The sequence below is a fragment of the Delphinapterus leucas genome, chromosome 3 (assembly GCF_059928025.1).
Source record: "Delphinapterus leucas isolate spDelLeu-1000000601 "Yukka" chromosome 3, BTC_Dleu_Yukka2, whole genome shotgun sequence".
NCBI lineage: Eukaryota > Metazoa > Chordata > Mammalia > Artiodactyla > Monodontidae > Delphinapterus > Delphinapterus leucas.
In genome coordinates this window covers 51,361,039-51,373,795 of record NC_143131.1, presented here as the reverse complement: position 1 = coordinate 51,373,795, position 12,757 = coordinate 51,361,039, and the positions used below count along the sequence as shown (strand labels likewise).

Sequence of the window (12,757 nt, the reverse complement as noted above, 5' to 3'; positions counted from 1 at the left end):
TGAAGATCCAAAAGAGGGAGAGATTAATTAGGAAAGTAGGCAGATGAATGAGTCATAAAGATAACAAATAAGATGTTCCATATGAACTGTAAAGAATGACTAGAAATGTGTTGAATCAGCTGAAATTAAGGCAAGCTCATCATGAACTAAAGTTAGGAGATGGGCCAAAGCACTTGGAGAATAGTGAGATGGCCTTGTGTCTAGAGTAGGGGGTACATGGTAACAAAAAGTGGGAGACAAGTTCTCAGAATGAGGTTGTGCCTGATTTTAAAAGATATTGATGTGAAAAGAGTCAGGACCATGTTTGTTGGCCATGTGGGGCCATCAGAGCTTTATGAGCAAGGGAGAAAATAATACCACCTTGGTTTTAGGAAAATTAATTTTTTGAAGACAGTATAAATGACAAATTGAAAAACCCAAATTGGGTATATTAGTAAGGATTATTTTTGGGCTCTAACCTGGATGAGGGATGATGTGACACTGGACAGAGCAAGAGATTGGGGCAGGGTTGTTTCAAGAGAATGGATGAATTGGAGAGCTATCTCAGAGGAAAATGAGATACACTTCATAACTGATTGTATATAGAAAGTGAAAGAAGTCAAAGATGACTCGAGGCTTCCACCAGGGGAACTGTGTGGATAGTAGTGCCATTAACCAAGACAATGCCCAGACAGAGAGATGTGTTTTGGAAAACGGAAGGGAATGAGTTCAGTTTGGGGTAAGTTGAGTTTGACAAGCCAGCAGGATATCCAGATGGAAATGCCCGGAAGTCTGGGCACAGATGCAAAGTGAACAATTTACTTTGCCATTCTTTCCTCTACTGCAAAATGGATGGGATATTGCTTGCCACTTCTCTCCAAGGACCGTGGAGAAGATTAATGAGGCAGTGTTCACATTTATTCCACACCGAGGATCAGTGAGAGCTTGGCAAAATATTACGTTGAGTCCCATTATGTTAACTTGGAAACAAAGCAGCTTTGATATGAAAGCCATTAAAGGAGGAGAATGCAAACTACAAGGCCACTTTGTAGAATATAATTGTACTTCAGGCAGCCAGTCCAAGTACTGCCTTGATGTGGGTGAGCACTAACCTGTTTCCAGCTGAAGGCAAAGAAAGTGAAGCAGCCTTCCTATTGTCTGCATTTTCTTTTTGAATTCCTTCCCAAAGTCACCAGGACTCAGCCCAGATGTGAGCTCAGGAATTAGTTAAATAGAAACCTTACAACACTTTCTAGTGAAACTCATCTCACAATTTCTCCCATCATCAATAACACTGATTTCTGAAGCAAGCTACTGTTAGCTGCCTCTGTCCTATAAAAAAGTAACTTTGTTTTATAAATAAGTTCCACAAATAAGTGATATCATATGATATTTGTCTTTCTCTGTCTGATTTACTTCACTTAGTATGATCTCTAGGTCCATCAATGTTGTTTGTGAATGGCATTATTTCATTCTCTTTTATGGCTGAGTAATGTTAGAAAAAAAAATTTATGGTTACCAAAGGGGCAAAAGGGGTTTTGGATTAAGAGATACACACTACTACACATAAAATAGATAAAAAAAACAAGGACTTACTGTATAGCACAGGGAACTATATTCAATATCTTGCAATAACCTAAATTTAATGGAAAAGAATCTGAAAAAGAATATATATTCTTTACACCTGAAACTAACACAACATTGTAAATCAACTATACTTCAATAAAAAAAATTGAAAAAGAAAAAGTAACTTTGTGTTGGCTCATATGCCAGTGATTAACTGGCAACACTGAGGTCACCAGGTAACATATGCTTGAGACCACTGCCAAGCCAGCAACTCATATCTGACATGTTCCTTCTAAAATGTGGACTCAGGCAGAGAATTATGCCTATTCATAAAATGGAACCTTCCAGAATATCTCAAAACCTTTTAATTTACAAATTTTATTTCCTCTTCCTACACTTCAGAGAGGGCAGAGAAACAAAACACAGAATGAAAGATATATGATACAATAGAAAGAACATGTTCTTTGAGGGTTCTGACAGATCTGATTTCCAATTTGCCATTTACTGTGTCCCCTTGGTTCTGGTCTTTCTGGGCCTCAATGTCCTTAGTTGTAAACTGCAGTGTCATAAGGATTGAATTCTTGCCACTTGTTATCTCTGCGACCTAGTGCAGATTACTGAGACTCTTTCTGCTTCAGTTTTCTCTTCCATCAAATGAGGATAATGTTACCTGCCATAGTTTATGTGAGAGTTGGATGAAATAAAATTAGTCTTTAGCTTTGGTTCTGACACATAGTTATTTCTAAATAAATGGCAGCTGTTATACTGGTGGCAGTGGTACTTCTGCTGCTGATGTGATAATATGAAGCAGATGGCTCATTAAAGGTCCTCAATAAATGTAAATTTAACTATGGAGTATGAGTAGGGATATCACTATAAGTAGCTCCCATGTGATTCAGGTTACAATATACATCAGTGGTCATTTTATTTAATTTTTTTTTTTTTGAGGAACAAGAGCCCAGTGTTTTTATTTGATCATTTCTTGCATTTGAAGTACTCCTCGATGGCATCCTTGGCCTGAGCCACTTTGCCACAGCCCTTAACCACCACACAACTGCAACCAACCGCTTTACGGGTTTTCCCTCTCTCTCAGTTTTACAGAGGCCTACCCATCCCCCTAGTTTCTTGTTGTCATCAACCTTAATCAGGTTGATTTGGTGCTCAGCACAAAGGGCCTCCACCAACTTGACATACATAGGCTCATCACAGTTGGATGCAAGCACGCAGAGATGGGCTTGACACTTGTCTAAGGCTTTGGCAGCTTCGCATATTCCACGTGCTAGGCCATCGTGGATGAGGTTGGTCTTCAGCACCTCTTGCAGAGCAGGGTTAACGTCCATTACACCTCCAGCAGTAGTGCCTTCCTCGGCCCTGGCGGTGGGTTATGGGTGGAGCCGAATCTTAAGTGCACCCAAGCCTCAGTCTCTGCGCGACTCCGTGGCGTTAGTGGTCATTTTAAATAGGAATAGAAATCACCAAAGGACAGCCTTGGGTGGATAAAAGTATATTACCTGCTTTGCCTTGGCTTTCAATGAGGAAACCTAGTAAGTTGGATATTTTTTTTAAATACTAAAATAAAATAAAATAAAACTTTGGAATTTAAAAAGTAGTTATGGTAGAGCCAATTTCTTCATCTTCAGTGGTGGTTTCCCAGCTGCTCATAGTGAGGGTCTTCAAAGCAGGCCCAAGGAGCCTCTCTTGGCCTCATCCTAAGAAAACCTCTGTATATGAGATGTAAATGATGTTGGGGATATCCTGAGTAGCTGAGAAAATCAGCAGAGATGACAAGACAAAAACAGATGCCTCCCAACTTCGATTCCAGTGGTTTCAGGAACAGGTGGAGACATCTATGAAAGTCAGAAACACTTTCTTTTGCAACAATTTTCCTCTCTTTACTAGAAAAATAGGTGGTTTCTTGTCTAGTATTGTATTTGTTGCCATGTTGGCACTTTAGAATAGCTAAACCTTATATTCCTTAAAAACAAGGTCATTTGAGAAAGATTTAGGAAGTAGGCAAAGATTGCCTCTTTCCTTCCTTTCCTGAAGTTCAGGTTGTTGGAACTAGAACTAACCCTCCCTTTTCATCCAAACCTAAGTCCACTACTAATCAGGAGCAGATTTACTAGCTGTTTCTTCTAAAGACTGCTGTTTCTGCACGTACCTAATTTTAGAGGATTCTCAAACGTCCCCTGCCATTGCCTTCCCCACCCTATCATCCTGTGCCTCAGAAAAGATCCAGTAATCTGTATGTCCTCAGGAAATAGGAATTTATTGTGTTTCATCCCCCAGAAGTACCTACTATATTTACTGGAAAAAAGAATAATTGGTCTTAATGATGTCAATTCTGCTTAATCTTTTATTACATTTCATTAGAATTTGGAAGAGGTAGTTCACATCTCTCTTCCACTGCAAACTTATACAGTGCTGTATATCAACCTGGGGAAGGAGAGAGTATGTGCTAACTCTCTGTAATTTCAGATCAATTTTTCTGTAAGTCTAAAATTGCTCTAAAATATAAAGTCTATTAATTAAAAAAGAAGTGAAGAATCTAACTTGACTTCTTGCCCAAAGAAAAGGCATTCTATCCCTGCAAGGAAACAAGCTACATGAGTCAAAAGGTCAACAAGTAAGACAAAGCTCTTCTCAGGAAGCAGATTTAGATTTGCTAATATGGTCAAAACCACATAATCTAAACCTCTAAATTATATTTTAAAAAGCCAATAGGACTCTGAGAATAGGAGACTTACCCTTGGTTCTCCTACGTGTTCAGCATGTCAACAAACTACTTTATCCTAAAGCCTTTGCCTTATATCTACCCTCAAGAACTGGGTAAGGGTGTGTGTTGAAGGAAAGGTCGACCTTGTAAACCATCAGAGATGAAGCAACACTGGGCACATGGCATGCTGGAATATCCTGTCAGGGAGATAGGAAAAAGCAGGGACTGGTGTTAAGATTGAGGCTAAGGATGAAATCACTGGGCAGAGAGTACCCTAGTAAAAATTATAAAGTCCCAGATAGTACAAGAAAAGACTAAGCTGGATATTGATACACAAACGGTAGAATAATGTTTTGGGCATCATATGGGGACATAGACGTCTCAATAACAGAAGTGGTCAAGTCAGGTGGGGACCAGAAACCCAGCTCAATTCAGGGAGAGGCTTACTGTGAGAGGAAAGGAGTTGGGGCTCTATTCCTACATACTGGAGTTCTAAGGACAGGCTCAAGACCCATTAGGACCCAGACTAGAAACTAGTTGCCATGGCTTTGGCAGTGTGTCCATCACATGATTGGAAATGGCGATTGTGGATCCAAGCTCATCAGTTGCTAGGCTTCCCTCCCTCCCTCCAGTTTCACTAGGCATTTTTTGGATATTCCAGACCACAGTCTGGTGGGGAAAAAAGTCCATGATACTCTACAACATTTTGTTCTCAATGGTTTTGAAATTAAGTGGAACTGAGCCTGCAAGTAACAGACCTCTAGTATATCCTGCAGGTTGAGCAGAGGTAGTCATTTTCTGAAATACCTGACAGGAAGAGTAAGTTCTGAAGTGTTGAAGTGTTTGCTAGAGAGTACCTAACTGTGTGGGACTTCTGCATGGGCAAAAGGTCAGCCCAAGAGCACTGGGAAAGATGGCTCTGCAAAGACTGGAAGGCTGGAAAAAAGGAAGTTATACACCAAGAGACTTCTCTTTAATGTCATCTCTCCCAACATACACTTTCAATTGTTTGCAGACATCCTGACTCTTTTCCTAATGGAACCTGGGATCCCAAGATGTTGGGATCCTGGGATCTCGATATCCATTGTTCTTCTGAATCTCAGTTATTCCAACCTCCCTTCTCAACTACCAAAGCCAGTTCAGAAGGGAGAGTTCAAGGTACATGCTAAACAGGGGCTAAAAGGAGTGTGTGCATGTGTGTATCTGACAAAACATGCATCTCTAACTGAGTATGATCATGTTTTTAAATCATGAATGACTAGAATAGGAAACATAAAACAGCCATTATGTCTTGACAGGTCATTTCCAGGCCACAGGAAGCATTAAAACTAGCGGTTTCAGCTGCCAATCAAGGAGCTTCCCTCCAGAGATGACACATATCAATCAGATTGATGAGTTTTCACAATCATGATATTTTACAGGACCAAAAGCTCACTAAATTATAGATGTATTTCTTCATTCAATTCTATATAAATATTCCCCAAACCAGTGTTAGTGCCTTTCCATGGAGAGCAATCAATAGGTGCTTACTTGATTGAATCGAAATGAATTATTTAATTGAATTGGTTCATACAAAGTAAATGCTCAATTAATTTATTTTTTGTATTGATTTAAGGACATCTTCATCTTCAGAACTGACTGTTAGCAATTAAACCAGTCTCTGCACAGCCTTTAATGGGATTACTGCTCCACAAGTTTGACAGTTGTGCCTGTACTAATCAGGAACAAAGCCTTGATATTCAGGTGATTGAATAAGTGATCAATTATTCAGGTAATAAGTGATAAGTTAGGTCAAAAGAGAGGTGATAGAATCTTTGTATCTTTCCATTCATTTGTCAACAAATATTTTTTTAGCACCTACAATGTGGCTTATAATTTCATTTCTCCATTGTTAACACAGTTCCTATCAAATTTTTGATATTTTATAAATTGTTGCCAAATGAAGTTATACAAACATTTGTAATTGACTTAGGTCAAAATCATTTTAGTGATTCCCTTATAAGGTTAGGAAAGCATTTAAACAAAGAAAGGGTACTTCAGAACATTATAGGCTAATTCGTTAGCAGATTATGTTAATGCTATTGCCTACAGCTATTCCAGTGGAGTAATTTTTGGTAATTGTGCTTGCATACAACAAAGTAAAAAAATTATTGAAATGTAGAAATCAATTAAAGTTTCAGAAAAGCACTAGAAGCCTTTTATATTTTATAGACCATGTAATGCAAAATTAGTTCAGCACTAAATTATTCATGTTCTATATAACGCTTCACTGAAATACCAAAAAATCTCACCTTGGATACATTTTAATGAGCATTTTCTAATTTAAAAAAATAAAAATATTATCAAAGGCACCAAGTGTATGCTGTGCTAATAAGATGCCGCCACATACAAGGATACCGCAGTTAATGAAACTCTGGACACAAAGGTTATTTTTAATAGTAAAGAAAATTGACTAAGTCAAATAAACAACAGTCCTTTTAAATCATGAAAAAGCACTTTGGCATAGTTCATGTGTCTCAGGCCCAGAGACATTCATAAGATGCATCTACGTATAGTTGTACCTGACATAATTACACACACACACACCAACACGCACAGTGTTACAGGTGTGCCAAGCAGAGAAAAACTGGGAAGTTTCCAGGGTTCTCATCTTTTCTTTCCCAAAGGAGGTACCCCTCCCCATCACCTTGCATGAATTCTCTAGCTCCTTAAACGCCTACTAGTTAGGTATAACCATATTACTGAGTTCTAGACACTGGAATAAATACCAATGGAAATATTTGCCACTTCAAGACCTGGCCCCTAAAAACACCCACATATGTTCCTCACTGCCTTTTTCCCTTTTATGGCTAGTTGAAATAGAGATGACCCTCCCACCCCTGCAGAGACCATGGAAGCTACATATTAAAGATGGCAAAGCCTCCATCAACCAAGTCCTTGGAGAGCTACATGCAAGAAGGCCACCATGCCAACCTAGGCAAACACCCAGTGCTCTTAGCAAGAAATAAATCTCTTTCGGTTTGACACTGTACACATTGGGATCTATCTGTTATAACAGTTAGCCTCAGCTACCAACATGTAGAGATGTAAATCTAGTCATGCCTCTAGATTTTTTCATAATGGCCATTCTGACCGGCGTGAGGCGATACCTCATTGTAGTTTTGATTTGCGTTTCTCTAATAATTAGCGAGGTTGAGCATCTTTTCATGTGCCTCTTGGCCATGTGTATGTCTTCCTTGGTGAAATGTCTATTTAGGTCTTCTGCCCATTTTTTAATTGGATTGTTTGTTCTTTTGATATTGAGCTCCAAGAGTTGTTTGTATATTTTAGAGATTAATCCTTTGTTATTTCATTTGCAAATATTTTCTCCCATTCTGAGGGTTTTCTTTTTGTCTTGTTTATGGTTTCCTTTGCTGTGCAAAAGCTTTTAAGTTAAGGAAGTCCCATTTGTTTATTTTTGTTTTTATTTCCATTACTCTAGGAGGTGGGTCAAAAAAGATCTTGCTGTGGTTTATGTAAAAGAGTGTTTTTCCTCTGTTTTCCTCTAAGAGTTTTATACTGTCTGGTCTTACATTTAGGTCTTTAATCCATTTGGAATTTAAAGGTGTGGTGAAAAGGGAACCCTCCTGCAGTGTTGGTGGGAATGCAAATTGATACAACCACTATGGACAACAGTATGGAGGTTTCTTAAAAAACTAAAACTAGAACTACCATATGACCCAGCAATCCCACTATTGGGCATATACCCTGAGAAAACCATAATTCAAAAAGAGACATGTACCATAATGTTCATTGCAGCTCTATTTACAATAGCCAGGACATGGAACCAACCTAAATGTCTGTCGACAGACAAATGGATAAAGATGTGGCACATATATACAATGGAATATTACTCACCCATAAAAAGAAATGAAATTGAGGTATTTGTAGTGAGATGGATGGACCTAGAGTCTGTCATACAGAGTGAAGTAAGTCAGAAAGAGAAAGACAAATACCATATGCTAACACATATATATGGAATCTAAAGGGAGGGATGGTTCTGATGAACCTAGTGGCAGGACAGGAATAAAGATGCAGATGTAGAGAATGGACTTGAGGACACAGGGTGAGAGGGGGAAGCTGGGGCAAAGTGAGAGTAGCGTCGACATATATACACTACCGAATGTAAAAGAGCTAGCTAGTGGGAAGCAGCCGCATAGCACAGGGAGATCAGCTCGGTGCTTTGCGATGCCCTAGAGGGGTAGGATAGGGAGGGTGGGAGGGGGGCTCAAGAGGGAGGGGATATGGGGACATATGTAGGCATATGGCTGATTCACTTTGGTGTACAACAGAAGCTAACACAGTATTGTGAAGCAATTATATCCCAATAAAGATCTATTAAAAATAATAACAATAAAAATAAATAAATAAATAAAGCTAGTCATGTCCACCTGTGTTTAGTGTTCTCTGGGTCTGCTTCCTTAGAGGGAATATTCAAAGAGCTAAAACAGCTCTAGCTACTTGAGATGTTTTTCCCCTGAGCTCTGCAAGTGGATGAACTTATGCCAGATTTAACCTGGATTTTCCCATTGTCAAGTCTAAATACTCCATCTAGACCTCCTCCCCTACATCTTCCCCATTTTCCCTGTCTAAACACAGACCAATCCTCTTTACTCCCATTTCCAATTTAAGCCTGTCTTTTTTTCTGCCCTAGGACTTATAGGTACACTTTATACTTTTGACACTTTGGCCATAATTTTCATTATTACCAACAATGTTTTATTTGCCTCATACAACCTGAACAACTGGTAATGTTATATAAAATACTTTTCACCACTTTTGAGCTTGTCTGAAGGAAAATAAGACACTCCTTCTACCTCAGAGTGTGTCCCTGAGTTACACAGTAAGGTAAGTAAAGAAATAAAGTGCAGTGTGCAGCTCTACTGAGAGGAGGGAGTAAGGAGTGGTAGGGGTTAGACAGGGAATCCAGTTGGTTCACTAGCATGACCACTTATCAGCATTCCCTGGTTAGTGATACTTTCATGGTTCTTCTGCTCTCATACATTCTTAAAGATGATAAGCTAACTCAACTAAGCTTTATCAAATAAAAATGTATAGAATATATATTATATGCTGAAAATTATATTAAGGGTCAAAGAGAATACCAAGAAGTAGAGGCAGAGTCCTTTCCCACTAAAAGCATATGGCCTAATTAGAGACACAAGATATACACATTTATGTTACAAGACAGTGAGTGTATGATTAAGTGCCAAAATATATCACGCAGATAATACAGGCCTGAGGTGGGTCAAAGATGGAGGAGATTGGTGTGAAGTGCATCTGTCAAGAGACATTTCAGGAAGTTATAGGAAAGGGATGAAACTTGAACCAGATCTGATTTCTCTTTTCCTGTACCCTAAGTGGTTTATTTTTGCCTCTACTCTATTCAACAGCATGCATAATTTGATAAAGTTCCAGGAACTAGAAAGTCTCCCCTCTGTTGACAGATATAGTTTACCTAAAAATGAGGATGTCAGAGACTCAGAGGGTATGAGCTCTACCTGGCTCTTGTCTTCATTATGAGTTCTCCTCTGGGCAAAAGCTATAAAAGACCACAGCACTTACATATCTGAAACATAATGAAATGACATGTTTTTAAAAGGTCAAGATGCCAGAATGCAACATAACTATTGTGTTAAACTCATATTTTTAAAAATCAGCAACCTTAAAGTCTTTGCAGAAAATTACAATTAAATATTAGATAGAATGACATTAAAAACCCTTGAAAAACGTTATGAAAAATGGCATTCTAACAAAATCCAACCCCACCAGAGGTCTAAGGTAAAATTTCTTTCTCTAGCGTCTTCCATTCTCAAAGAATTCCCTTTTGGGTTATAAAGTCTGACTTAGCACAATATTTTAGATCCATAACAGCTCAAAGAGTCAAATATAAGGAACCAGGTGGAACTGTAGGTATTACAATCTTTAGCTTACAATTACCCATCTATTTGGACTCTACCAAAGTACTTGACTTTGAAAGTATTTCATTTGGTTGGCTGCTTTTAACTCTGAAGTCTTTCTAGTGGAGCCTGACTCCCCTGTAGGACTTTTTGAGAGGCAAAAAGTGACATTTAGAATGCCGTCAACACACTCAGTTTGTGACATATTAGTTGTCAAACCGAAAGCTTGGAGGTTGACCTCTTCAATGGTTTACCAAAAAAAATAGATGATCAAAAACAAATCAAGGACAATGTATATTTTTAAAAGTTTCAGGTGTTAAGTCAAACATTCATCATATTTTAGTTATTATTATTGGTGTTATGTTGTTAATATACTGAAGATTATTTAGTTCTTCATTTAAAATTAAATTACACAAAACTATGCCCCATCTCTACTAATATCCCAAAATATCTCACCCCTTTGCTCCTTCTTGCTGGCACACACATTCCGATAAACTCCTACTTCTAATTCAAGAGTCAGCTAAAAGCATCACCTCCTTTGGGGAGGCTTTCCTAGTCCCTCAGTCAAAATGAGACAGTCTAATATTTGTAGTCACCTGATATTTTGCATATTCCTTCATTTTAAAAATCATATTTCATTATATTCGTGCATTTTTCCACGAGGATTCCTTGAAGGGAAGGATTGTTTTTTATTCATCTTTGCTTTATGGTATCTGGTAAATGGTTAGCATTCAGCAGGAATTTAATAAACATTTTTAAAGAAATATATAAATGAAGGGAACTAAATTCTTAAGTAAGGAGGTCTGTTTTTTAAAGCATGCACTACATTATACAAAAGGACAAGAAGGTAGTTAACCACTACAAAGTGCAGAATTTATGCAAGTTGTTATAATAAAAATTAGTATTAAGTAAATTATTTATAACAGAATCTACACTATAAACCCACAACCAACTTGGTTAATTTAAATCATATAATTAAATGAAAGGATAAATGAGTATTTAATAAACAAATAAGAAGAGTGGCTGGTGAGTGATGTGAGCAGAAGGCTTGTACACCGCTACTATAAAAAAGAATAGGTATTTACATTATCAAATAATTTTCTGGAAAAATGTAATGAAAATGTGTCCCCTATGAACTAAGTAACTGATCATTAAACTATAACACTCTGAGCTCTGATACATGTTCCTTTTTAGCACTGATCTAAACCTATGCCTGATCTGATTCATGACAACTATGCAGCTAAGGTAAAGACCAAGATCTGAAAGTGTAAAAGTGCTTATTGGATTCTTTCTCATTCCTGAGAATGATGAAAGTGACAAAAGCACACTGCATTGCAGAATGTACTTCCCAGCGTTTTCTAAACCTTAAAATCTTATTTCTAAATTAGATAGGTAGGTGCATAAGTTGTGTAGCCTTGCCACTAGTTTGTCACCTAGAAGAAATAAAATGCTGCTACTGTCACTATTTCTTCCTGGTGCTCTCTTGTTCTGTTCTCATAATACATTTTCTCAGGGGCAATGCATTCTTTCACAACAGACCATGGGCTAGAAGTATCAAAGTGTCTGAGAAATTATTGTTCCCATTGCTCAGTAACACCATATACTGCATCTGAATTCAAATAATCCCAACATAGATCAAAATATTCATTTCTAATCCCACATTTTTCCTTAATAAAAATACATCAAAGATTGGAAAAGACATAAAACACTACCACAAGTTTATGGTGATTTGGCTATAAAGAGCTTCACAGAACTCGTTCTGCCAACTTGTGGTAGCTCCATCCCACATACTTTTATCCTCTTGCAAGGAAAAAACCATGGACCCTGCCTAGTTCTACTGACTTACAAAGAAAACACCATGGACATAACACAACAAACAAGAAGAGGAAGATGCTGAAAGCCGGAAAGAAGGCAGCAGATTCTAGGGACCTTAGGACCTAAGCAACAACATGGCAGTGAGTCCCCTGGGTTTCCTTAGTGCCTCTTCATATATCCCAGATAGGACACTGAGCCCCCAACTCAGAACTACTAACAGACACAGATTTTTTAAAAAGCTCCAAGAAAAACCTGTTTATACTACGCTGTTTTCTACATCCAGTTGTTTATCCTAGAAAAGACATATGTATATTCACGTTTGAAGAACAGCTGACACTCAGAAAACATCACCAAGAACACAGAAGTCAGATCTTTACCTCCTACAGGAGAAACAATTATAAAGTATGTTTCTGTGTAGATCAGTGGTTCCCAAACTCTGGCTTTAATCACAATCTCCTAGAGGACTGGTTGAAATAAATTGCTGGAATTCAGCCCCGAAGTTTCTAACTCAGTAGATCTGGAGTGGGGTCCAAGAATTTACACTTCTGAAAAGTTAATACCAGCATAACACCAAAGGCAATACCAGTGATACCAATCTGAACTGTGCAATGCCCAACTTAACTGTAATGTTCATACTCTCGCATATAAGCCAAAATCCCAGCTACAAATGTACTGCTAATGGAGAATAATATTCTGTGTGTATCATGCACTGAAGACATAATCTTCCAAGTGGATAATACTG

The 12,757-nt window shown here is 38.0% G+C and overlaps 1 pseudogene; it reads right to left on the bottom strand.

Annotated features, from left to right (window-relative positions):
- Positions 1–1,671: 1,671 nt before the first annotated feature.
- On the bottom strand, positions 1,672–2,980 carry LOC149749559 (small ribosomal subunit protein eS12 pseudogene; annotated as a pseudogene).
- Positions 2,981–12,757: the final 9,777 nt, after the last annotated feature.